The following is a 27,874-nucleotide window of genomic DNA, read 5'->3' as shown; positions in this document are numbered from 1 at the left end:
ATACAGAGAAACCTGTGTTTCTCTTACTGTTGTGTTTCCAGGGCACTTGTGTGATGTAACACAAGGGCCACCACTTTTACTCAGTAACCAGCAGAGAAAACAGGATTAGGGGACAGGAAGAGGCACGACCAGATGGGAACCCCACCCCAGGTCCACTGCCGACGGCAGAGTCCCTTTGCTGTTGATGCCCATGAACTTCCCCATTATCACTCTCAAATGATTACAGAGGCAGAGATCTTGCCCAGGGCACACAGAGATTTTTCACTTTCTCCTATTTGTTGGTTTCCTCTTCTCCAGCTGGTCCACCGACCACAGCACAACCCATGACAGGCACAGATGAGTCCTGCTACTTGGGCTGAGCCTTCCTAGTACAAGTGACCTTGGGTTGGCATTGATCCAGGCCATAGGGCCTCCTGTAGCTTGGCCACAAGTGAAGCCCTCTGTCACCCCAGTTCTGTGAGCACTCTTTTTAGGGGCCGTGGTTGCTGCCACTGGCTTGATCTTTTTGCAGGAAGATTTTCCCTTTTGATTTTTAGTTCACCTTTAGTTTCTATTCTCCGATCACACACGCATCTATTCTCCTTAGCCTCCTCCCTGAACCCTGCCCCTATTTCTCTTCTCGTCTTAGAAGCCTGAAGACCTTGCTGGAATCTCTGCCTCGACCCTCTTTGGCTTCTGGCTGCAACATCGGTCTGGAAACCCGTGGCCTCACGGCATGACTGATATTCTCTTCTTTCATGACAATTCATGAATTTCATTTTCAGTAATGGGTGTTCTCACTCTTACTCAGTTTCCCTGTGTTGGATCATCCATTTCCAAGACCGCTTGTGGGGTGTCATCTTCCTCGTTGAATTTCCTGGGTGGCCCCTGATGACCCTCTCCTAGCAATTGCTTAGTTCTCGTGGTACCTTCTCTGGGCAGGATCTCTGGCTTTCTCTCCTGCTCCCTGAATGCACACTTTCACACCCAGCTCTCTCTACCCTCCAGAAAATTCTCTCAGGGCCACCAGCTTCTCCAGACCATCTGTAGGCTGTCTTTTAGAATTTATAGGTCTCAGAACCAAAAAAAAAAAAAAAATTCTACTCATTTTGCTGAAAAGCAAAATGACACACAGATGATGGTATCAGAAAGTGACAACTTCAATCACAGAGTATTAGAAAGTGTAGGATAATTACTTGAATCTGAGGTCAAAGACTCTTATAATTTTATGAAGCAGATGAGTAACTTTCCTTTTAGGAGGTGGAGGCTCATTTCTCCTGCCACATGACTTTCTTTGTGAGGTGTTTTTGTTTTTTTTGGTGGCCCCTCCTGGTGTCCCAGAGGCTGGAGGGGACTGATTCACAGAGTTGGTGAAGCCCTGATGTCTCTGTGGTGCTGCAGGCCATGGGAACGTGTAGCCCCTGGTGAAAACAAGCCTCTCGGGGCCACTGAAACTGCAGCCACGGGGACCAGGTGCAGGGTTGGAAACGTAACATGTTGAAAGGTCATCCACTGCCGGCTCCTGGGCAGGCTTAGAAACCACATCTCTCTCGGTATGAGGCATACATGTAGACTCAGGTAACCACTGTGCTCCATTCCCACAAGTCAGATGGGGGAGGGACTGCTGTCACTTGGAGGAGGCCACTGTGTGACCTGGTCCTGTGTGTCTGCAAGCACAGCCAGCCACGTTCACATAGTCAGCTCTGGCTGTTGTCACAAAATCCTGCAGCCTGGGTGGTCTCAACAACAGACATTTTCTGATAGCCCTGGGGGCCACAAGGCCAAGATCGGGATGCTGGCAGTTTCGGTTTCTCCAGAAAGCCATTCTCTGTGGCTTGCTGATGGCAGCCTTCCCACAGTATCCTCACACCCTTACATAGCTTCTCCTCCACGTGCACCCATCCCCGATGTCTCTCTTCTAGTGGTGACATCAGTCCTATTGGGAGAGGGCCCCACCACATGACCGCATTCAATCTTCATTATCCCTTTAAAGGCCCTATTTCCAAATACAGTCACAATGTAACCAGAATACTATCTCTAGCAAAAGCAAGATGACGAGCTTAAGTCAACAGAGAGGCACCATGCAAAAATGTTGGGCTTATGGGATTAAAACCACCCGTGGCTATGGTTCTGCTTTCCCTTGGGGACTTAATGCCAAGTGACATAAGCCAGTCACAAAAGGACAAGAAGTGTATGACCCCACTTCTGTGAGGGACCTAGAAACCTCAGATGCATAGAGACAGAAGGTAGAACAGGGTTGCTGGGGGCTGGGGAGGGGAACGGGAAGGTATTATCTGATGGGTCCAGAGCCTGGAGCCCAGCAAACTTGGGAGATGGACAGTGGTGATGGTTGTACAGTAGCATGAAAGGACTCAGTACCACTGAACCGTACGCCTCAGAATGGCCAAAATGGTAACTTTTATGTTATGTCTATTTTATCACAATAACAAGAAAGGGTGTGAGCTGAGGACACCAGGGTTTTCAGCCCCTGTTGCCTCCTTCTCCATCCCCGTGCCCTGACCATTATTTCACTATATTAAGCGCAGGTTTTGGATCTACAAATCAGGATGATGTTTTCTCCTGTGCGATAAAGGAGATAATGAAGCTAAGGGGTTAGTACAGCCTTTGTCGTACAACGAGCTTGCCGCCAGCGATAGCTAATAGTAGTTAATAGAACAGGAGAATAGAGCGTGTGATGTTCAAGTGGATGGTGGCATTTACTTCTGGGTGATTTGTCTCAGGATGGGGTCATGGGAGGCAAGCAGCCCACGAGGGCTCAGAGACGGAGGCGGCTTCTCATCACATCGTATCACAAGCCTCTGGGCCTGGGAGGCTCTCCAAAAAGTTTCAAGGGAGTCATATTTTCAGCCTTCTTGATACTTGATACTTCATCGTGCATGTGACAACGTTAAGCAGATGCAGGAAGAACATGCCAGAATCACAAAACCCCGTCAGCCTTTGCCTTGTTTCTCAGCTTCTGGTTTCTGCCATGGCTCTGGGTGGATCCTTGAAGGCCCTGACCTTGCTGCTGGCAGCCCGGCCCGTCCTGCTGCTGGCCATTCGTGTGGCCATGGCCTTGTGCCTGTCTACAGCATCCTGCCAGCACATGTGGGCCTTTGGGTGGCCTTCCCCAGCACCCCCCGCGACTGGGGCCAAGCTCTCCTGCCCCCTCCCACGCACCCCGCCCTGTCGTGGCCCAAATCTTGAACCCTGGGCTGCTTCGCTGTCCCAGGCCTGGGCTAACATCTGTCATTGTCACCACACCCACAGTTAGTTTCCTGAAAGCTAGCCCAGCGCCTAGACACAATTCACTCTTAAACATTTATGGGGATGTAATAACATTTAATTGCTCTTAATAAGAATATAACTCAGAGTGATGGATATTCAGAAGGGCACATGAGGTAATGAGTGCTGGGTGTTATATAAGACTGTGGAATCACCACCCACTCCCTCTGAAACTGATAATACATTATATATTAATTAATTGAATTTAAACGTTAAAAAAAAAAAAGGACTACAACCTAGAGCTTCCACATGGTGCTAGAGGAGTGGTTTCCAAACACAGGTGTAGAGCGCCTATACCAAAGCTTGTGGATGGTTGCTCCAGAGGCCGACCTTCCTGGCAGAAGGAGGGTTGGGGGCTGGGTCACAAGGTCAGGCTTTGCTGAGATCTATCTCATGGTTGTCTTGTTATTTGTGGCACTGCTGTGAGAAATCCAGGGGAGCACGGGTGGCTGGGCCTTCAGTGCTCAGCCCCTGCCCCCATGCTCAGCCCTGCAGGCGCCTCACAGCTCCCTTGACCATCACCCTCTCCCCGATGTGCTCGTGCATCCAAATTTCCGGCCTCCAATCAGGACACGCTAAGCCCAGCTCAGCTCATGAGTCACAGATTCGTTGGTTCCAGGGGAATCTCCAGTTTTCCGGGTCCTGTTAACTCCGTCTTCTCTCACAAATCCATTTCTTTAGGCTTCCTGATGCTGCGGGCGTCACACTTCACTCGCACTCCCCTTTTTGCGCCTTTGGCCTGGGTAACCTGGCTGGGACTGAAAGCATGACTACCTTAGGGGATACTACAGGAGGCTTTATTTGGGACTGAACCCCAAATACCGCACTTGACAGTGGCCCTGACAACTTCTGCATGGCGTTCTGGGGCAATTCTTATAGGCCTTCCTGCCTCCTGAGATTTTTGGGTCAGGAGTGACCCCAGTACCTTGGGATAAGATTACTTTCCCAGGTCCACTGACTTCTGCTGCTGGGGGTGAGAAGGGGACCTGTGTGTTTGGAGTAAGACTGTCTCTCCCCCTGCCCCCAGGCCTCCTATGGGGCCTGGCTGCCCCCTTTCTCATCTCCCTAGTTCAAGGCCTCACCTCCACCCTCTGCCTTGGGACCTCGGGTCTCAGCCTGTCACCCCTTTTCCTCGACCTGAGTCCATCACTGGAACGCCACATACCTCAGATCACCCTGTCTCCCGCAGTCTGCAGTGCTCATGCTCCCCAAGCCCCCATAAAGTTCCAACTCTGTTTCCATCTCTTGCCCCTCCTTAACCTTTGAAGACCTTTCCTGGTTTCTCTGCAACTCATCCTCCATCTTTGTTAAAGAAAAAAAATTTTGAATGGCACTTGTTCAAGACAGTAAGGCAGGTTATTCAGGACCGCTGAGATAGGTAGAGGGCCTAGTGCAGGGCGGGTTTGCAGTGTGGGAGCGATGGTGCTCATCTTCTCACACAGCAAGGGCAAGTTGGGCCTTAGAGCCCAGGAACAGGGTGGGGGTGAGTGGGTGGAAAATTACTGAGAGGAAACATCAGGGCTATGGGGAGGAGTTCTGGTTAAGCCCATAGAATGGGAATCTTGCCGAAGGCAATTCTGAATTGGATCAGACATCACTTGGGGAAGGGTGGAGGGGACAAACCTGGTCAGACACTGAGGTAATCAGATATTGAGGTGATCAGATATTGAGGGTGTGGGTTTCTTGATAAATTGATAAAGCCAGATTCTTGCTAAAACTCTATTTCACAGGGAAGTGTACAGCTGGGCCTGGGAGAAGGTTCAGGAGCCTGACGAAAGTTGGATCAAACAAAGAAGCATTCTCATCCTCAATGAGGAACCCTGGGTCAGAGCTTCTCTGTGATCTCACTCATCATCAGGGAAATGCAAATCAAACCCACACCTGGGTTTGATATCTCACTTGAGGTGAGATATCACCTCACTCCTAAAATGGCAGCTGCTACCCAAAACAACAAAAACAAAAAGGATAATGTGTGTTGGCAAAGCTGTGCAGAATTTGAAACCCTGCACACTGTTGGTGAGAATGTAGAATGGTATAGCCACCATAGAAAATGGAATGAAATTTCCAGAATTAAAAATAGCTTCATGGCATAAAATCAAATCAATAGGCTGATAAACTCCTAAATTTATATCTCTGGCCTGGACTTCTCCCCTGAGCTCCAAACTGTCTACTCAACCTTGCCACTTGGATATTTAATAAACATTTGAGACTTAACATATTTAAAACAGCCCCTCTCAAACCTTCCCTACCTACAAGCCTTTCTTACCTTGTTGGGGCCTGTTTCATCTTTCAAGGGCTCAGGCTGAGAGTATGGGGGCTCCCTTTCCTTCCTTCTCACCCTCACACTCAAACCCAATCCAATGGCATATCCTGTTGGTTTACTTTCAAATTCTATCTGGAATAGAACCACTTCTCATGATCCCCGCCCAGCCACCTTGATCCCAGTCTGTCATCTAGATGACTGCAGTCCCCAGCTGTGACTCCTGTTTTCACTCTAAGTCTCCCTTCCCAATCTATTAGCCAAAGTAATGATTTTAATACCTGGTTAAGATTTTCGATCACACTCCTCAAGCCTCTATAGGCCCACCCGCTGTCCCAACCAGAGTAAAAGCTAAATGAAGTCCTTACAGTAGCCAGGAAGATCTCCCTGTTGAGTCCCCCTCAGTTGGTGACACACTTCTTATGTTTTCTCTTCCTCCCTGCTCCCCTTCCTTACTGCTCCAGCCTCACTGGATTCCTCCTCCCTGTGGCTTGAGCATTCCAGGTCCTCCTGCCTTGCTCAAAACATAACGTGGGGTCTTCATTGGCTCTTGTATCTAAAATGTATGATCTCACCCTAGCTTCAAAACACACACACACAGGCTCTCTCTCTCTCTCTCTCTCTCTCTCTCTGTCCTTTTTCACTGCTTCGTTTTACTCCTTAGTATTCATCACTTTACAAAATTCCACTTATGTTATTTATTATCTTTCCCAAACTCAATGAGGATGTGGGGTTTTGTGTCCTTAATTCACTAGAGTGTCACCAGGCCCTAGAATAGTGCCTGGCCCACAGTAAGTTTTGATGAATGAATGGGTGGATGGATGGGTGGATGGATGGATGGATGGAAGGATGGATGGATGGATAGTTGGGAGGAAGGAAGGAAGGAAGGAAGGAAGGTAGGTAGGAAGAATAATGTCCCTTAACTTGCTACCCATATGCCAGATCTGAACTTCATCACCAGCTTTCTGTTCAGACACCTGAACAAAGGTTTAGTGGGATGCTATTAATTAAGTATCAAAACAGAAATTTCTATAGACTGGAACCACAGGCAGAATCCTGCAACTAGTTTTGCACCTCATCCAAGTCCTTCTTCACAAACCAAGAACCACATACTTCTCAGTGACCTGCTTTCTCTCTCTCATTCCAATACTTCCTTGTTTTACCTCCCTGTTCACTCTTTCTCCCACTGCTACGCCCCAGGCAAACCCTTCTCACCGTGAACTCTGGATCCCTATCCAGAGAATGACCGACTCATTCGTTCATCCCACACATCATTTATTGAGCTCCTATTATGTGGGGATAAAATAGTGAAGATACTAAATACATTTCCTAGCCTCTTGGAGCTCTCAATCTAGAAGAAAACAGAGTTTGAAAAAATTACGTATCTGAAGAGTGACAGAATAGGGAAAGTATCCCTGGCTCTACAAAAAAGGGAAGAGTTTGAGTCTAGGATTCCTCAGGAAGTCATTGAAACTGTACACTGGGGATCTGAGGAAGGAACTAGTCAAGGGCGTTTGGGGGAATGGCAGTGAGGGCAGAAAGAAGGGTTATTGTTCCACTGTTGATAGACTGCTTTCACTCCTAAATTCTTCAGAGAACATTCTTTATAACTCCCAGAATTAGCTAACACCTGATTCTCCTCTGAGTGCACCCTGTCTCCCGTCGGGACTTTTTCATCTCCCCCTTTTCATGTTTCTGAGAGGAGAAGATGGTGGGTTTTTTTTGCATTCAAATGCCAGTTTGCAATTTACAAACCACCACATGTTGAATTTCACATTGTCACATCCCCTAGCATTTCTTTCCAACCCACTCTGTCCTACCCGTGCCATTCTCAACACCTCTGAAATCACTTTCAGTGATGTCATTGGTGAGTGCAGGGGTTGCTAACTGGAAACCTCTCCATCCTTCTCTGTCTTTCACTTTCTTGTATGAGTGCCATTCCTCCTCTTGCCCAAGTTCACGCTCCCCAGGGCTCTGTCCTTCCCCTCTGCAGTTCTTGCTATGTGCCCTCTTCCTGAGTGACCCCACTCATCCCCATGACTTGACTACAATGTATACACTGAGAAATCCCAAGTTCATAGGTCTAGCCCATAATTTTGCTGACTTCTATTTCTAACACCTCAATGTCAAGACAGTACCTCAACATTAGCATATCCAAAGGCAGAGCTACCATTCCTTTCCCACTGACTGATCTTCCTCCAATATTTGGTAACTCTGTGAATGGTTCTCCACCATCCCACCTGCCTTGAAGGTTATCCCCCAGACCCCTTCCCTCTTTTCCTTCCAAAACAAAATAAATTAATAAACCTAACTACTCTTAAACATAGAAAGGCAATTTGCTTCTCCTTCCTACTCCATTCTAAAACCCATTTTATAAATTCAAGCCCTTACTACTACTTGGTAGGAATGATGGTAGGAGCCTCTCAACTGGTATTTCACTTTGTCTTTGGTTACCTCTGATCATCTATGCTGCTACCATAAAAATCTAGAACCTGAACTGACTCTTTTACTTAATAAAAATAACGATTGGGTTTCATAGAGTTAGAGGATGAAGTGAGAACCCGTCCCTATTTCTCCTTTCTTCATCTACATTTCTTCTCTGCACAGCTCCTTCTCTTCAACCACAATGCATCCCTTGGATCACTATTATTCCCTGAATATTCTACTGAGTCCTGCATAAACACAGAAACAAATAATGACATAGTATGTACCCTCTGAAAAACACTTAAAATCAAATTAAAAGGCAAAAGCTTAAATTTTGTTTGTTTATGTATTTCTCTTAGTTTTAGATAACCTACCTCTAAAGAATGGAGAGCCGGGGCGCCTGGGTGAGTGGGTTAAAGCCTCTGCCTTCGGCTCAGGTCATGATCCCGGGGTCCTGGGATCGAGCTCCACGTTAGGCTCCCTGCTCAGCGGGGAGCCTGCTTCCCCCTCTATTTCTGCCTGCTTCTCTGCCTACTTGTGATTTCTGACTGTCGAATAAATAAATCAAATCTTAAAAAAAAAAAAAAAAAAAGAATGGAGAGCCATACTTGAACACGCTAGGATTTGGTTTGGGGGTGCTGTCAGGTTCAGACTGCCACCTGCCCCATTCTCAATATACTGTTTTCTTCATGTATCTATGTTTCATTCTCTGTCATAGAATTTCCATATGTAGTTGTGATGTTTTGTTCCTTTAACAAAAAGTGACAAATCCTCTGATTTTTAAATGTTGTCATAAAAAACCGTAAATTAAGTTTTCAACATTTCTCACAGTAATTAATTCATCTGTAACATCTTTGCTCTGCACTTTATTCTAAGCAAACAAAATAGCTGATATTCTTTTTTTTCCATTTTAATTTGTTTTATTTTTTTTCAGTGTTCCCAAATTCATTGAATAGCTGGTATTCTCTTATAGCACTGGGTCAATGTATTATAATTTTCAAGTGTTCTGTGTTTAAGAAATCTCAGAAAATGCTGACCTAGGGAACTCTGAGACTGTCGTTTCAAAAAACATGTTAACTTTTTGCTTCCAAAGCATTTCTTGAATAGTCTGTTGTGTGGAGCACATATTTCTACTTCTCTAAGCATATGTATTTGTCTTGAGATACATTATCTGTCTCTGCAAGTGCTGTCAGTACATCTATCTTGCCACAGAAACTTCTAGAGAGCAGGAAGCTTCTGTGTGGTCTCTTCTCATAACGTGTCTAGATCGGTGACCTTTTAAGGGCTACAGGGAATCAGTAGCAAACACAAGGCCAACAAGGTACAGCTCTAGCATTTTGTTACTGCTAATGTTACTGATTAGACAATGCCCTCCTTCTTTACTTTATAACCAAAGGCATTTACCTAAAAGACAGTTGAGAAGTGGACAGTAAACACAAAGATTTGGGAGACAGATGTTGGCGTCCAGTGAGTGGCTTGATTGAGCCTTGGATCCTGGCTTTCCCACTTATTAATGATGGGACTGCTTCCTCTATGTGCCTCAGTTTCCTATAACACAATGGTCTTAATAATACCCTAATCTCAGAGTTGTCTTTAGCATACAAATGGGCTAGTATATTGTGAAGAGCTGAGCTCAGGTCCTGGCATAGAGAAGGGTCTCAAAAAAAAAAAAAAAAATGGCAGCTGCTCCCCGGCAAATGTTAACATTCTCCTTCTTCATTGATTTCTTTTATTTTTTTTATTTTTAAAGATTTTATTTACTTATTTGACAGAGAGACAGAGAGCACAAGTAGGCAGAGAGGCAGGCAGAGAGAGAGGGGGAAGCAGGCTCTCCACTGAGAAAAGAGCCCAATGCGGGGCTTAATCCCAGGACCCTGAGATCATGACCCGAGCCGAAGGCAGAGGCTTAACCCACTGAGCCACCCAGGTGCCCCCTTCATTGATTTGTTTTGTAAGAAGCTGTGGAGTTGTCTTTGTGTTTAACTAGCGCATGTAGAAATATGGAGTGTATTGATTTCAACAGCTGCTGTGATCACAGAGGCAAGTTAGTTCCTCCCTTGGGGCTCTGTTGGATGCTCAGGTGTAGCTTAAGAGCCGACATCTCTGGTACCATAGGAGATGCTCCCAATGGCTGTGGATCTTCTCAACTTTCCCTGGAAGGTATGTGTCATGGTTGTCCATGTGCTAATGGCACAGCATATGAGCTGAACACTTTTCTTCAAATCATAGGCTTTCTGACTGTAAAGAAGGTAGCAGAAAGCCACTCATCCAATTCCCCAGTTCCTGGAAAGACTACCCTGGATGCAGTGATTGGAAAATGGACATGAGAGACATCTATACTCAGACCTTTCTTCTTCAGAAGTTCTCAGATGAGTTTGAATCCATGGAAAGATTGACCCAGTAGTAAGTATCTAGAACTGATCCCTGTAGTTGAACATGAGGAGATCTGTAGAAAATTAAGAGATGAGGACAGCCTTTCTGTCCATTTCCTAGAAACTTTCTGCCTCAGGGCTTCTGGAATGGCTTGCCTGATATTTACAGACTGTTGAATCTCTCTGAGACCTGCAAGGAAGAGGAGCTTCACTTAGGTCAGATGCCTGTCTGCATACTCTACCTGCAAATGAATGGCCATTGTCAACAATTCTTGCTTCCAGTGATCTGACAATAGGTGCAAGACTCGGACTGTTGCATAAAGATTCTGAGAGTGCGGTGAGCCATTCTGAGGGGGAATTCTCCCCAGAGGACCTCCCATTCAATGGCCCTGCAAAATCAAAATGGATTTTTGCTTTTTGATCAAAATTGGGCCCCTAAATAATAGCACACTTTTCTTCATTAAAAATACTTTACAGTTATTGCACATACTATTTGCTTCATTCATTCAATGGGGCCAGGAGTCTGATGCCACAGTGCTCCTCTCTGCACAGTCATTGCCTGGGGTGGCCATTATGCTCTCAGGATGGACCTGCCAGCCTCGGACATGCCCCTTTCCATGTTTCACTCCTTGATTTCCAGTGGATGACCAATGTGTTGAGAACTCCGGTCATGAGTCTACACTCACAATTTGAGGGTCTTGGATAAGGTCACCCTACTATCCATCACTATGCCCCTCTACCTTGGAATTCCTGGGACCAGTCCATTGCTTTTCTTTCAGAAAAGTTTTCTCTGTAGCAAGGTCTATTCCCCATAGAGGCAGCTGGGCTAAGCCCATCAAAAAGAAGTTTTGGGGTGCCTGGGTGGCTCAGTCAGTTAAGTGTCCAACTCTTGGTTTTGGCTCAGGTCATGGTCTCAGAGTCATAGAATTGAGCCCCATGTTGGGTTGTGTGCTCAGCAGGGAGTGTGCTTGAGGATTCTTTCTCTGTCTCCCCCTTTTTTCCCCCCATGCTCTCTCTCTTTTTCTTAAATAAATAAATCTTAAAAATCTTTCAATTATATGGTTCTCTAAGGACAGCGATTGCCAATTCATCTATGTTTCATACCTAAGAGCACGCTCGAGTGACCTCAGTCAAGGAAAAAAAAAGGTCTGTCCCAAGATAACTATTAGTCTTCCAAAGAAGATGGAGCCGGAAACTTCTTAGGAATTAAAAAAAAAAAAAAAAAAAAAGAAAAAGAAAAGAAAAGACCACACATTATTACAAAAAGATGCTACTATTGGTGGTATTTTTATTATGGACCCAGCATTTTACATTGCCATTTTCTCATGCAGCATTGCAATAATCTTAGGAAGTTGTTAAGAGTTACCTTTATTTTACAGAAAAGGAAACTGAAGTTTGGAGGCACTGAATAACTTGCCCAAGATTACGCTGCTGGGAAGCAGTAGGGGATTTGCATACACAGGTGGTCTGGCCTCAAAAGTCTGGTCTTAACCTCTGTGCTTGTCTGGCTTTTGGGTCCTGGTGTGGCTATCTGAGGCCTTGAGTTCCTTAAAACATTTCCTGGTGAATTCTGCATTGTATTCTATTACTTGAGGTAACAGGTTGGGGAGTTTGCTGATCTGATGTGATCAGGGGATGTGATGTAATATAATTTGCATAGACGGTGGGGATATTTTTTAAAAAAATCTGAAAAGGGAAAAAAAAACCCCACATTTAAAGCTCTAAAAGAAGTTTGATCTATATAAGCAAAACAGCTATCCTGGAATTTCTTGGTCCATAAACAGTAACAGAAGTCCAATAGGACAATAACCAGCTCACGGGGCCAGTGTTATATTTAGTGTCTTGGCACCTGGAGGTTCTAGCCGGGTAAGGGGACACATCTGTGTAGGAGGGCTTTCATTCCATTCTTCAGTTCAGGACAGAGCTTAAATCACTATTAGATGAAGTCAACCCTTAGCAACACCCTTCCCTACCAGGAAAGGAAAGGCTTACACATACAAATCTATAAAGAGAGATGGAGTCAAATAGCCCCAATAGGGTTAAAGTCCTGGTTTTATTTTTGGAGTGCATGCATCAGGGAAATTCCTTTATTTGAAGGGGCTGATGGTGTAGCCTAAGGAATTTCTTCTTCTTTCTGTAAGTACCTATTGTGCTAAAACAGACCAGCCTTCCTGGAGTTCCTTTGTAGACGGACAATTTCTGGGATAGCGATGCTGTCTGTGGAGCATGCTGGGACCTCTTGCCTGGTTGTTCTGGTCTCCCCTTGGGGATTCATTTCATCATCTCTGGATCATCCCTTGAAGACGTCACCCTACTCTCCTCTTGGCATGCTCCCCCAGAGGACATGCCCTGACTGTGACTGTTTTCTGTGTTCTCTGGTACCATGAAACCCATCAAAAAACATTTAAAATATTCTACCCTGATCCTCCAGCTCTGCCTAAATGTGCATAAACCACATCATCTGTCTCTAAGTGAGGACTTCCCAAACACACCGTTGTTCCTTTCTTGAGTTTAGGAACCACCTTCTGGCAGTTCTGAACTCTGGGCTCCCTCCCAGGCAGCCATCCCAGTCTACTCCTGGATCTTCCATTTATTTCTTTCATAGCTGTGTCTGGGGCAAGAGCTCATCCCAGTCTTTAGGAATAGTTGAGTCCAGTGTGTCTCCCTTTTCCTTTCATAAAGATCTGTCCTATCCTTTAAGGTCATTACATTTTTCCTAGCAAAATTCTTCTCTTCTTCAGCTTGATATTCATGTGTCCTCCATTTAAAAAACAAAAGTTCTTGGGGAGGGTATGTGGTATGGTGAGTGCTGTGAAATGTGTAAACCTGGCGATTCACAGACCTGTACCCCTGGGAATAAAAATACGTTGTATGTTTATAAAAAAAATTAAAAAATTAATAAAAAAAAGTTCAAACATCACACTTGTTCTGATTTTCTGACTTACAAGACCCACACTTTTTTTTTTTTTTTAAAGGTTTTATTTATTTGACAGAGAGAAACACAGCCAGAGAGGGAACACAAGCAGAGGGAATGGGAAAAGGAGAAGAAAGCTTCCCGCCAAGCAAGGAGCCCCATTTGGGGCTTGAACCCAGGATCCTGGGATCATGACTTGAGCTGAAGGCAGACGCTTAACGACTGAGCCACCCTGGTGCCCCCACACTTGTTTTTTTTGTTTGTTTGGTTTTTATTTGTTTCTTTAAACAAACACCATTCTTCTTTAGTGTCAAATCAACAACATTCTTAAAGATAAGACAAATCTTTTGAAATGTCCTTTAGGTTCTTGTTGAAATTTTGTTTTTAATTTTAATCTCAATTAAAAAGGTAGCTGACTTACTATGGGATAAGATCAACCATCCTTTTTATAAGGATCTAATAAAAACCAGCGACCCCTAGTGGTTGAGCCTACAGCCTGGCTCCCACAAACTTCATCAGACTTGCTGTAAATACTGATCTAGAATTAACAAAAAGCTTTGAAGCAGAAGGTCTTTCTCTATGCTTGAGGGATTGTGGGAAGACCTCTTGAACCCAAAGATAGCCCTGTCAACAGTGAGTTCCCATTGCCAGCTGAGGGATGGGCATTAAAGAGGACACGTGTGATGTGATGAGCACTGGGCGTTATATGCACCTGATGAATCATTAAATACTACATCTGAAACTAATGATGTACTATATATTGGCCAATTGAATTTAAATAGAAAAAAAAAAAAAAAGAACCCAAAACCCAGCAAGCTCCTCCTGTGTTTTATAAAGAGGAACACAATGTGGGCAGCAAATCTAATGCCATGGTTCACCCTTCGCCCCGTCCTGGGAATGAGAGCAGAACAAAACATCTCATGCACACGTGCCCTGGAACTTTTTCAATTTATGCTTCCAGATTTAAAACAGAATTTAGGGGAGAAAAAATAGATGGGTTTCTGCCTAAAATTCCCCCACATTGGAGGTCCCTTGCCTTATAGACCTAGGTGCTCTTGTCTTTAAGGCACTTAGAGACCCATGCATTATGTTGTTTTTGAAACCTGCAGATTCACCTAAAGTTGAGAGGTGAGTTCTTGTTAAGAGGATTGGATTTCCAGGAATCCAGTTAACCAGGGCGCTGGAATGCAGCTCAGCTGAGCGTTGAAGCCAAGAGGCTGCCACCATGAGTCAGAGGGTTGGGTTTCTCGGGGTTGGACTTTGCCTCTCAGAGGTCACCTTGGCTGCTGGCCTGGTAGTTTCCTGAAAGACGCAGTGTGTGCTGCACATTTGGGAATGTTTCCCCAGACCTCGGAGGTAAGTTCTATGTGGTGAATAACAGGAACCCCCAAACCCAAGCTCCCTCGGTGAGAAGGTGGGATACAGAGAGGATTTGTTTTCCTCCAGGACGTGGTGAGCACTGTACTGCGATTACCGTTTAGAGGAAAACTTCCGTCCGCATGTGAGGAAGTTCAGAGGCCGAGGAGGCTGAGAGTCCCAGACTAGCCGGCATCTTGGTAAGGCTAACCGAAGACTTCCTCCTTTTCTTTGCATTTCCTTGCCCTTGATCCTTCCTCCAGGCAAATTAGATATCTTCTGTGGTCTAGAATGGTCTAGAATTGGTCTAGAATGTACTGTGTCCTGGGCACTGAGAACACGCAGTTCATCCTCCTTATTCACAGATTCCGATTTGTGATTTTGCCTATTCACTAACCTTTCTTTGCAACCCCGAAATCAGTACTCCTGGTGCTGTTGCACAATTCATGGAGGTGCACTGAGTGGCACAAATTCGAGTCACCCACTGTGCATGTACCCACTTGAGGTGGAACCCAGCAGTGCTCTGCCTTCTTGTTTCAACTCTCGTCGTGCAAATGAGGGTCCTTTTCTCGGTCTGGTCAGTGCCAAGATCTTTGCATTTTTGTGCTTTTTGTTGGTGATTTCACAGTATCACGACTGATGCTGAAGTGGCTTTTTTTTTTTTTTTTTTTTTTTTTGCTTGTCCAAAGCACAAGAAGTATTTGCAAATCAAGGTTCACAGTGACTTTATAGAACGTAATGACTGAGAGTAATGAAAATCAATTGTACTTGATTGGGAGATGAGTTGTAATGGCTGAGATTTGTTTTTTAAGTTTTCTGAGTGTCAGTGATGTAAAGTGATGTAGTTGGTGATGTAAAAAATGTTATGACCTTGGAGCATTCTGGGAAAAGAGGATGCATGAAGGTTACCATTAGATGAAATAAACTGGAGGAGTATCTGGTAGGAAAGGACCAAACTGATGCTAAATAAAGGAATCTAGGACTCTCCTGGCTGAGTATCAGAATAAAAAAGTAAGTAGAAAATGATTTGGATTTTGGGGTCTTTAATTCAGGGTAAATTGACCTGGAGGTTCATTTCTTCTTGAGGTCTTGATAAGAGAAACCAATTTAATTCGAGGACTTTTTTGTTGCTGGAATTGAAATGTTATTGTATTATCATCCTGATTTATTGCTCATTCCCTCTGGTCTATACAGATATCAAATTTGGCATGAATTAAGGCTAGAAGGAGATTAAGCCATGAGTTTTCATCCTCAGTTGAGAAACTTATTTATTTTTTTTAAATTTAATTTTATTTATTCAAGAGAGAGACAGAGTGAGAGAGCATGAGAGGGGAGGTCAGAGGGAGAAGCAGACTCCCCATGGAGCTGGGATCCTGATGTGAGCCTTGATCCAAGGACTCCAGGATCATGACCTGAGCCAAAGGCAGTCACCCAACCAGCTGAGCCACCCAGGTGCTCCAAGAAATGTATTTAATGTCCCGTGCTGACCCCTTGCAGAGCTGTTTCAGTGCTCAAACTGACCTTCTCTCTCCTAGGAACAGAGGATAGTGGAGCAGCCTCGAAACAGGAAGCAAGACTTCCCTAACCGACCACAAATCTCTTCTCCCAAAGAAGATATCGAAAGAGTAAGTCACATGCTTGATGGCTATTCCTGAAGAGTTAAGAGAACTAATAACAGGGGAATGGTAGAAATTGCCTTGTCCATCTTCGTGTTTCTCTTAAGGGGCTGGTGCTGCTGATGAGCCTGGGGTCTAACTTCCAAGCAGCACCTTATTGAGAGGGTGGACCTGAGACTCTGAAATTCTGTCAGGGTGGGTCACTCTTCATTTCCTTCTTTCCCTTCCTTGTCCTTAATTCTCTTTTCTTTATATAGCAGACACAGGCTTCCCTTGCCCACAGAGTCACGAAAGTAAATCAGGGTCTTAGGGTTCCAAGGCTTATGTTAAGGAAGGAGGTAAGAGGCTCTGCTTTTTTTTTCCCTTCTAATCCAGATTTACTCTTAACATTGGCCTTGTAGCTTATCCACAGCCAATGTCTTGTATGTTTTCACTAATGACTAGAACCCAGAGAGGATTAGCATCCTGGAAACCCCATCAAGAAGGAGCACAATGTTGAACCTGAACAGGTAATAGCTCCCAAGGTGGTCGGAGGGGGTTGCCTGCATGGCTCAGCTGGTTGAAGCATCCGACTCTTGGTTTCATCTCGGGTCATGATCTCAGGAGTGGGAGATGGAGTCCTGCATAGGGCTCCACGCTCGGTGGGGAGTCTGCTTGAGATTTTTTTCCCTCTCCTTTTTGCCCCTCCCTCTGCTCGCACACATGTTCTCTCTGGAATAAATAAATAAATAAATCTTAAAAAAAAAAAAGTGAAACAAAACCAAAAAAAAAAAAAAACCCCACAAGTGCCCCGAGGAGTCCAATGTCACTGGTCAGAGGTGTAGAGGGCAAACTCAAGTTCAATCTGCACCTGATTTAATTCTCAAAGACTCTGAGCTGCAGAAGAGGTGGAGCAGTTTCAGAACATCTGCTCGCTGCAGAGTGGGTAACTGGGTTAGTGATTCATTGATATATGAGGACTAGAATCTGACATGGGTGAAGGGGAAGCCAGCAATGAAGCGAGACTCAGACTCCTTGGCCGCTGGTGCCCTTGAGGGGTCCTCTGAAGGGGAGACCTGAGGAGGTCAGACCTCCTTCCATTTGGCAGGTGCAGTAAAGGGGTGTGGTCCTGTCGGATTTCAGCCTGACAGGGGCATATGCAAGGAGCTGCCCCCACGGGCATGCTCTCTGTGTACAGGGACAGAGGAGATTTTCAGATCCTCCTTGTTAGGAAAGAGAAATAGCCCCAAAAATCCAAACCAAACCAAAACGAAACAAAAAACAGTAGCAATTGAATTAAAAATGGTCAGAGGACCTGAACAGATTTTTTTTTCCTAAAGAAGACATATGAATGGCCAACAGGTACATGAAAACATGCTCCGTATCACTAATCGTCAAGGAAATGCACGTCAAAACCACAATGAGATATCACCTTACACTTGGAAGAATAACTATTATTAAAGAGACAAGAAAGACCAAGTGTTGCTGAGGATGTGGAGGAAAAGTGCCCTCACACGTTGTTGGTGGGAATGTAAACTGGCGCAGCCACCATGGAAAATAGTATGGAAGCTTCTCAAAAAGTTAAAAATGGAACTACCATATGATCCCTCAATCCCACATCTGGGTATTTATTTATTTATAAAAGATTTTACTTATTTATTAATTTGATAGAGAGAGAGAGAGAGAGATCACAAGTAGGCAGAGAGGCAGGCAGAGGGGGAGGGGGAAGCAGGCTCCCTGCCGAGCAGAGAGCCCAACATAGGGCTCCATCCCAGGACCCTGAGATCATGACCTGAGCCAAAGAGCCACCTAGGCACCCCTGGTATATATTTAAAGGAAATGAAATCACTACCTTGAAAAGGTACCTGCACCTTCATATTTATTGCAGCATTACTCACAATAGCCAAGACATGGAAACAACCCAAGGGTCCATCTAAGGATGAGCAAATAAAGAACATGGGGTATATGTACGTATATATACATACAATGGGATCTATTTCAGCCATAAGAAAGAAGGGAACGCTCCTATCTGTGACAACATGGATGGGCCTATACTTAGTGAAACAAGTCAAATAGACCAAGATAAATATCCCAGGGTATCACTTATATGAGAATCTAAAAAGTGAATTCATAGAAACAGTAAGATAAATGGATGAAGAAGTTCGGGGGAATCTAATGTATCACATGGTGACAAAGTTAAAAATACTGGGTTGTAGGGGCGCCTGGTGGCTCAGTTGGTTGAGTGTCCAACTCTTGGTTTTGGCTCAGGTCATGATCTCAGGGTCGTGGGATCAAGCTTTGTGGGCTTTGTGGTCAGTGTGGAGTCTGCTAGAGATTTTTTCTCCTTCTCCCTCTGCCCCTCCCCCAGCTCATTCTCTCTCTCCCTCACTCAGATAAATAAATATATAAAACCTTTTAAAAAATACTGTAGTATATAACCGAAGGTGGCTAAGAAAGTAAATTTCATTTATTTTCACTATACACTCACAAACTTGTTACAACCTGAGAAGGTGTTGGGTCACAATTGATCTATACATTGAAATGTTCTGGGTCCAGCATTCCTTTTAAGAGCTCTGCGTAACAAATGGGTTTCTGAGTGATAACTGTACCTGCATAAAGGAGACAAACTAATAACATAAAAGAAGCAAAAGAACAGAAATTGAACCATATCTCCTAACAAACATTATTAGTGAGTCCTATTTCATAGAATTCATATTTCATAGAATTTTTGTTATGTAATATCCTAATACTTTTACAGAGATTAAAATATAGGCCTACTTCTATTTCATTCAGGGTCCTTACAGAGGATTGTGTTGGACCTGCAATTGGGGTTGTTAATTCTACCCGGTAATAAAGAGGAAGACAAACAACAAAATAGCAAATGGCACCAATCAGTCTCAGAATTCCTGCAAGACTCCGGATGGAGATTCAGAATTCTGTTTAACATAGCGCTCCAGGGACCCAAGCCAAAGGATCAGAGTTGACAGCAAGTTGGAGTCTTTTAGTCATTTTTAATTTTCTATAGTCTTTCCCTTCCTATTTTAATGAGCCAATCACATTACAGGAGAGTAACACATCAAGAAGATGACTTTGAGCAACTGTTCTCAGGGAGCCTGATGTGCAGCTCTTAGAGCCACATATGTGTAACCCCATCTCCAGGTTACCACTGTGCAGGTGGAGATTCGTGGGAATCAAGGCAAACATAGGACACTGCCCCGTGTGTGCACACAAGAGGTAAAAAGGCAGAGATGAGTTCAGGAAGCCAGGAGTAGCAAAAAGCAGAAGGTGATATAGGGAAGCAGAAACAGAGAAGAGCTGGTGTCAAGAAAAGTGCCTCGGACTAATTTAACTTTGGGTATGGGACCTTGTTTGTTTCAGCAACAAACTCATCTGCATTTCGCCTTGGAAATAGCCAGAAAGAAAAGCTTGGGCACAGGAAGGAATGCATGGGATGGAGATGTGTATCTAGGCTGCCATCTTGCAGGCAGGTGTACAATCTCGAGGTAAGTGAGGCTGTGAGAGAGAGAGAGAGAGAGCGTATGTGGGGAAAGAGGATATGGGGCCCGGACTGAGTCAGGAGGATGCTGGCAGGTTGAGTGGTGGGTGGAGGAAGACAGCTAAATGAAATACAGAAGAGGGTTTTCTGAGAACTGTATGTTTGCTGAGAAATATAAGAAATAAACAAAATATTACCCTTCTTTGGTAAAGAGATTATAGAGCCAGAATGATTAAAAGTGCCAAGAGTGGCAAAATCATTCACTGGATTTGACCACATTGAGGTCATCGGTGATTGGAGAATGAAAGTCTCGGGTCTCTTTCCACCTCTATTTCAGACAGGCTTCTTCCCATTTTCTGTGATGCATCATAACTATGGAACAAATCTCATGATCAGTAATAATCACCTCCCTGCAGTAGGTCCTCAGACCTCTTCTCATCTAGCCTCTCATCAGCATCATCCTTTCCTTGTTGGTGGGAATGTAAACTGACCCCTATCCTTTCCTTAACTCCTCTCTTTTCTGTGATTTTGATGTGCAAACTACTCTTTGTTTTCTATTAACTCCAGAACTGCTCTTCTGTCTCCTGTCCCTGGCCATTAATGTTTAAGTTGCTCAAAGATTTATGCTTGTCCCTCTTTACTTTTCACTTTTTATTCCTTCTCTTAGCCCATGTGCATGTGATTTCAGTGACCACTGAAATAGTACCAACCCCCATAGCCAGTCCCAGTATCTCTGTTGAGTCCAGAATCTGTAGCTGCTTACTTGACTTTCATTGGAATATCTCAAAGCCCCTCCCAACACAGCATTTCCAAAGCCAAATTTAAGTTATCCTCCCCATGAGCCATGCGGTACACTCCCCAGTCCTCTTCCTCTGTTCCATGGTTTATAAGGGACACCACTGTCCATCTGCTGTACAATCTGGAAGCCTCTGTTTTTTCCTCACAGTTGTTCTATCACCAAGTCCTGCTAACGTAACCTTTAAAGTAATGGAAATTCCTAATGTGACCTCAAGGACTGAACCAGGCGTCTCCACCCTCATCTTGAAGCACAAACAACCTTTGTCCTCTGATTTCAGTTCTCTGTCTCGAACCCCCTCCTTCCTACCATGGTATTCTGCTCAGTTTCCTTTGCCTGCCCTACTCTTTCCCTGCTTTTCCCCAGAAAAGGGCAATTCATGCCACAGGTCACAGAGCAGCCATGCTTCCTCAGGGAGACCTCCCTTGGCTGCACAACTCTAGGTCACATTTCCTCATTGCATGATTTCACTGACCCCCATTCTCTCGGCATGGCAGTTCCCACTGTCAGAGAGTTTGCACTCTGTCTGGAAGGTCATAGGAAGTCACTGAATGATTTTGAGCGAGTCATTAGCAAGGAGATAGATGTAAGATATATGAAAGTGAGAAGCGTGGATACATTTTACATCTTATGTTGTGTCTGTTTGTTTTTGCTTTTGGTAAATACTGCATTGGTGTCTGTTCCTGCCTTAGACTGTCAGCTCAACATGTCAACAGACCATGTCTGTTTCTGCTCCCAGAAGTATTCTTGCTGCTTTTCATGGATCTTTTGGTCTTTAATTCATATAACACTGAGTATATACTTGCAAGATGATTGAACAAACCTTGGGGGATTAGTTACAAGGTCAGTGTTTTTAACCATTATGGTTTATGACACAGCTTTCGGTTATGGAAGGGTAAAGAGATGCAGAGGTTATAAGTCTGTTCTTCAGGAAGTTACAGTCCGCTTGGGGAGAGATGCATTTCTAAGATATGTACATCCATATCTGTGATGGTTGAGTTTCTATTCTAAGACAGACATTATGCCTGTTGCTTTATGTAAACTATGTTATTTATTCTCCACCACTTCTATTTTACAGATCAGAGGACCAAACCTCAGGCAGGATTTGAACCAAAGATTCTAAAAACTAGGCTGAAGACATGAGATTTTTCTTGGTAGAAAATATTTTATGAACAGCATTGAGACATAAAGTAGATTGAATCTGATATTCAGGCTAAGGAATTTGGAGTTTATTCTGTAAATTGTGGTGATCTACTAAAAGATTTTGAGCAGGAGACTGCTGTAATCAAAATGGACTTTTCAGTGCCAGGATAGGGTATCTGGTGTTGGACTAGCCTTCTTACCACGAATAGTGAAGTAGACAATACCTATTAAAAAATTTGTCCAGACTTTGGACAGCAGGCACCATATACCTTGAAAGAAGGAAAGCTATTTAGGTAACTCCCACATTGCCTGAGATTTTTGCTGGCAGGCTCTTTCCGAACTGTGGAAGAGGGTAGGGAGCACAAGGGTTACTGTGGTCATACTTCGCTGGGAGGACAGTGATCTGAGTTTGGAGATGTCTTGATAGAGAAGGAATACCAGAGAAAAGGAAACCAGAGAAGCACCAGGAATTTGCAAAGGAGTCCTTTTGGGAATTTGGCTAACACACACAGTTTGAACAAAGAACATCGACTAGAAAGCCGTGAGCCGAAAATGAGATCCAAATCTCTCTGAGGGATAGGAGATATTTAAATTTTATTCAGCCAAGCCAAAGTGGAGAGACCTTATTGAAACTCCAAGAAGTAAGTAGAGCAAGTCCACCATGAGGACCCTCAAGACCCTCCCAAGTAAGCTTTAGAATAAGCTGTCAAAGGACCAAGTGGATCTGCAAGTAAATTACTTCTTACTAGAACAACAGTCACAATTCAAGGAAAATAACAAAACCAAGACAAAATAGCATAGCATCCCAAATATTCAACATACAATTAAAAAAAAAGAGAGACATTCAGAAAAGCAGGAAGATGTGACCCGCAAACCAAGAGAAATAGAACAGATATACGAGAGATGATGGAATTAGCAAAGATTTTTACAATAGCTCTTTTAATTACTTTCAAAGCTTTAAAAAAATGTGGCCATAGTAAGTACCAAATAGGACATCTAAGTAGCGAAATGGTAATGAAAAAGTAAAACAAAACAAAACAAATCCAAATTCTATAACTAAAAAAAATGACAATATTTCCAATGAAAAATCTCTCAGTGGGCTTAACAGTAGATTGAATCGTACACGTGAAAAACAAATCAGGGAATTTGAAGACAGGGTAATCGAAGCAGACTATAGTGTAGAAAGAGGGGCAAAAAGGTGGAAAAAAGAAAAAAAAGAGATTTAGGGACTTGTGGGACAGTAAGAGTCTAACACAATATTAATGGTCTCAGAAGGAAAAAAAAAAGGAGCCTCAGAAGGAAGGAAGGTTTAAATAAAAAAACTATTTAATAAAATAATCATGAGAACATTTCAAAATTGAATGAAAAAGAAATCTACAATCCTAAGAAGCTCACCAATCACAGATAGAATAAATACAAAGCAGCGGCATGCATAACTAAATTGTTGAAAACCAGTGACACAGAGAAAATTTAAGCCAGAGGTGAGAAAACTATATTACTTATAACAGAATGATAAAAATGATTGCTGTGTTGTCAGAAACAGTGCAAGCCAAAAATAATGAAACGTCTGTAAAATGCTAAAAGAAAAAAAAACTAAGTTAACCTAGAATTTTATATCCACAGAAAATATCTTTTAAAAACAAAGGTATGTGTTGCGGTGAACTCTGTGAATTGTGTAAGACTGAGGAATCACAGACCTGTACTCCTTAAACATTAGATGTTAATAAAAAAAGGAAGGTGAAATAAAAAATATTTGTATGCAAAGCAAAGTCGAGAAAATGTATTACCAGCAAGCCTTCGTGAAAAGGCAGGTTAAAGGCAATTCTTCAGGTGGAAACAAATTACATGAGGGAATGAAGAGTGTAGAAAATGGTAAATACGTGGGGAATATGTTTGGCAGTGGATTTAAGACATAATTTTCTGTTTAGGGGCACCTGGGTGGCTCATATGGTTGAGTGTCTGCCTTCAGCTCGGGTTCTGATCTCAGGGTCCTGGGATTGAGCCCCACATTGGGCTCTCTGCTCAGCAGGGAGCCTGCTTTTCCCTCTCCCTCTATGCTCTCTCCTCTGTGTTCTCTCTCTCACTCTCTCTCAAATAAATAAAATCTTTTAAAAAAGACCTAATTTACTGTTTAAAGTAAAAAGTAACTAATCATGTATTGTAGGGCCTTAATACATGTACAAGTAACATGTATCACAACAATAGCCTAAAGAGGGAAGTAAAACATATTGCTTTAATGTTCTTTCATTTTATTTACCCGGCATAAACTTACTGGAAGGTAGACTATGAATAGTGAAAATGCATCTTGTAAACCCTAGGAACCCATAGCTACAATAAAAATAAGGAAGTTGAGATAATAAGCTAAGAGGGGAAAAATGCAGTATTAAAATAATTAATCCAAAGAATGCCAGAAAATGATGAATAGAGAATAATAACAAGTAGCAAACAAACAGCAAGATGATGGACACAAACCCAATATTAATATTTACATTAAAATATTTACTTCTCTAATTAAAGACAGAAATTGTTAGACTGGGTAATAAATAATAAATGATACCAATACTAATGATACTGATTTCTGGTGTCATTCAGATAATACTGGGCTACTTACTAAGTAAGTCAAGTCATGGTAGCACTTAGCATTTTGCACAGTGCCTCTCTTGAAGAAGAAAATCTCTGTGCTAACAATGCTTTTGATTTCTTCTACAGCAAATGGAACTTGCAAATTCAAAGCTAATCTTCTGTAATGTAATTCAATTCTGCAAATATTTGAAAAAAATTAGGAATGTTTATGATTCCATGTAGCTACCACATCTGTTTTGAAATAATGTTTCAGAGTAATGAGAATGTATGAAACAAAGCATTTGACTATGGAAACGTTGGGAAAACAAACAAATTTAAAGGGTGTTGTAAATTCTAGATCTTTATCTGATAAAGTTAATCATTAAGGACCTGAATAAACAGTCATAGTGGATTCAATAATATGGAACTAGAAACTGGATAAAGAAAGGCTTATGGAGATGGGAGGAAAGTAATGGGAATTCAGTTCACTGTGTGCATGAAGCAAATACAACATGGACATGTGAGTGTCTAGGATATCCTTAGCATTACCAATGAGTAGGATCCCAATCTACTCAAGATACAGTAAATTATACTACAGGGGTGCCTGGGTGGCTCAGTGGGTTAAGCCTCTGCCTTCGGCTCAGGTCATGATTTCAGGGTCCTGGGATTGAGCTCCGCATTGGGCTCTCTGCTCAGTGGGGAGCCTGCTTCCCCCCACCCCGCCTGTCTCTCTGCCTACTTATGATCTCTATCTCTGTCAAATAAATAAAGGAAATCTTGAAAAAAAAGTGAATTATACTACAGAACCATAGAATTGTAGAGCAGTTAAAAAAAAAAAAAAGAAAGTAAATGGACTAAATCCCCCAATTAAAAACAGAAAGTGTCGTGGTGCCTGGGTGGCTCAGTGGGTTAAAGTCTCTGCCTTCGGTTCAGGTCATGATCCCAAGGTCCTGGGATAGAGCCCCGCATCAGGCTCTCTGCTCTGCAGGGAGCCTGCTTTCCCCTCTCTCTCTCTGCCTGCCTCTCTGCCTACCTGTGATCTCTGTTAAATAAATAAATAAAATCTTAAAAAAAAAAAAAAGAAAGTGTCAGTTGGGATTATTAAAGTAAAGCCCAGGGGCACCTGGGTGGCTCAGGGGGTTAAGGCCCCTGCCTTCGGCTCAGGTCATGGTCCCAGGGTCCCAGGGTCCTGGGATCGAGCCCCACATCAGGCTCTCTGCTCAGCAGGGAGCCTGCTTCCCTCTCTCTCTCTCTCTGCCTGCCTCTCTGCCTACTTGTGATCTCTATCTGTCAAATAAATAAATAAAATCTTAAAAAAAAAAAAAAAAAAGTAAAGCCCAAGCATATGTTGTTTACCAGGCACACATTGAGTAAAAAGACACAAAGAAAATGAAAGTGGGAAGTATGCCACATTAAACACAATCAGAAAACTGGAGTGGCTGTATTCATATGAGACAATGTAGATTTCCAGGACAAGGAGCACTGCCAAAGAAAGAGACAGTTTATAATGTTAAGAAAAAAACCTCAATTCATCAAAAAAAGTAATAATTTTAAAGTGTATGTACCCAATAACAGTTTCAGAACACAGTAAATAAAAATCAACAAATCCACAATCGTAGTTGGAAATTGCTTTGATTTTCTTTCAGTGGTATACTCTTACCATAAAACAGACCCAAAACACCCCCAACCTTTTTATGATATAAAAAATTCAATAAACAGAAGTAATTGACCCAAACTGACTGGACATTTACAACACTTCCCCCAATAAAACCGCAGAATATTCTTTTCAAGTACATATGGACCATTCATCATGACAGACTATATTCTGCATCATAAAACAGACCTCAACACCTTAAGAGTATTAAAATCATACAGAGTGAATTAATTGACCAAGAGAGAATTAAACTGGAATTCAATAATAAGTAGATAATCTGAAAAATTCCTAAATTTTTTGGATATTAAGTAACGTACTTTTATATAATCGATCGGTCAAAGAAAAAGTTACAAGAGAAATTAGACAATACAAGGAACAGAATATGTGCTTGTGTGTGTGTTTGCATGTATATATTTGTGTGACAAAATTAAAGCTGTGCTTAGAAATGCATAACTCTGATTTATAGTATTCAAGAGTTAAAGTAGAAGAGAGGAAAGTATTAAAATCAGTGACCTAAACATCTATCTTAAGGAAGACAGAAAAAGAACAACATTACAGTCAACCCTTAAACAACAGTGGATTGACCTGCCTGGGTCCATTTGTACATGCTTTTTTGTGATAAATACAGTACAGTACTGTAAATGTATTGTCTCTAACTCCTGCATTGTTCAAGGGTCAACCGGAATCAAACTCAAACATTATACTTTAAGGTAAAAAGCTGAATATTTTCTCCTTAGGAACAAGCAAGATATATGTCTTCCCATTTCTATTCAATATTATATTAGAGGTCTTAGACTGTATAAGAAGAGATAAAATTCATGAATATTGGAAAGAAAAATAAAATTATCTTTGTTTCCTAAAGAAAGAAGTCTTTTTGCAAAAAAAAAAAAAAAAAAGTCACTCAAAGCAATCTAAAACATCAAAGCTTCTAGGGCTAATAAGTGAATTTACAAGGTTGTAAGATGGAAGATTAATATATGGAAATACTTGTTTTTCTATACTAACAATGAGTAGTTAGAAAATAAAACTTTTTAGAGGAATATGATTTACAATATGTTTGAAGCCTTTACATTTTAAACTGTAAAATATTGCTGAGAGAAATTAAAGTAGATATAAATAAATGAAGAGATACAGAACAGGTTTATGGGTTGAAAGTCTAAATAATCCTAAAATGTCAGTTCCCATCAAACCGATCTACTGATTGAATGTAATTGCAATCAAAATTGTGGAAGTTTTTTTTCCTTTTGCAGGCATTGCCAACCTGTTTCTATAACTTATATAAAACCATAAAAACCCAGAATAAACCAAAATAATTTTGAGGAAGGAAAAATTAGAAGACTGACAAAACCTGATTTTAGTATTCACTATAAAGCTATGGTAATCAAGACTGTAATACCATCATAAAGATACACAAATGAATGAATGATGAAATAGTCCAGAAATAGACCAACATGTATATAATTTTGACTAAGACACCAAAATACTTTATTGAGAAAAAGATTGTCTTAAGAAATAGGAATATAAGAGCTACATATTTCTATAATAGATCTCCCTAGATTCATATTTTTTTTTAATTTTATTTTTTTTTAAACATATCTTTTTATCCCCAGGGGTACAGGTCTGTGAATCGCCAGGTTTACACACTTCACAGCACTCACCATAGCACATACCCTCCCCAATGTCCATAACCCCACCCCCCTCTCCCAACCCCCCTCCCTCCAGCAACCCTCAGTTTGTTTTGTGAGATTAAGAGTCACTTATGGTTTGTCTCCCTCCCAATCCCATCTTGTTTCATTTATTCTTCTCCTACACCCTTAACCTCCCATGTTGCATCTCCTCTCCCTCATATCAGGGAGATCATATGATAGTTGTCTTTCTCCGATTGACTTATTTCGCTAAGCATGATACCCTCTAGTTCCATCCACGTCGTCGCAAATGGCAAGATTTCATTTCTTTTGATGGCTGCATAGTATTCCATTGTGTATATATACTATATCTTCTTTATCCATTCGTCTGTTGATGGACATCTAGGTTCTTT

Source organism: Enhydra lutris, unplaced genomic scaffold (genome assembly GCF_002288905.1).
Source record: "Enhydra lutris kenyoni isolate GAN:26980312 unplaced genomic scaffold, ASM228890v2 scaffoldscaffold44, whole genome shotgun sequence".
Classification (NCBI taxonomy): Eukaryota; Metazoa; Chordata; class Mammalia; order Carnivora; family Mustelidae; genus Enhydra; species Enhydra lutris.
This window is presented reverse-complemented; position numbering follows the sequence as displayed.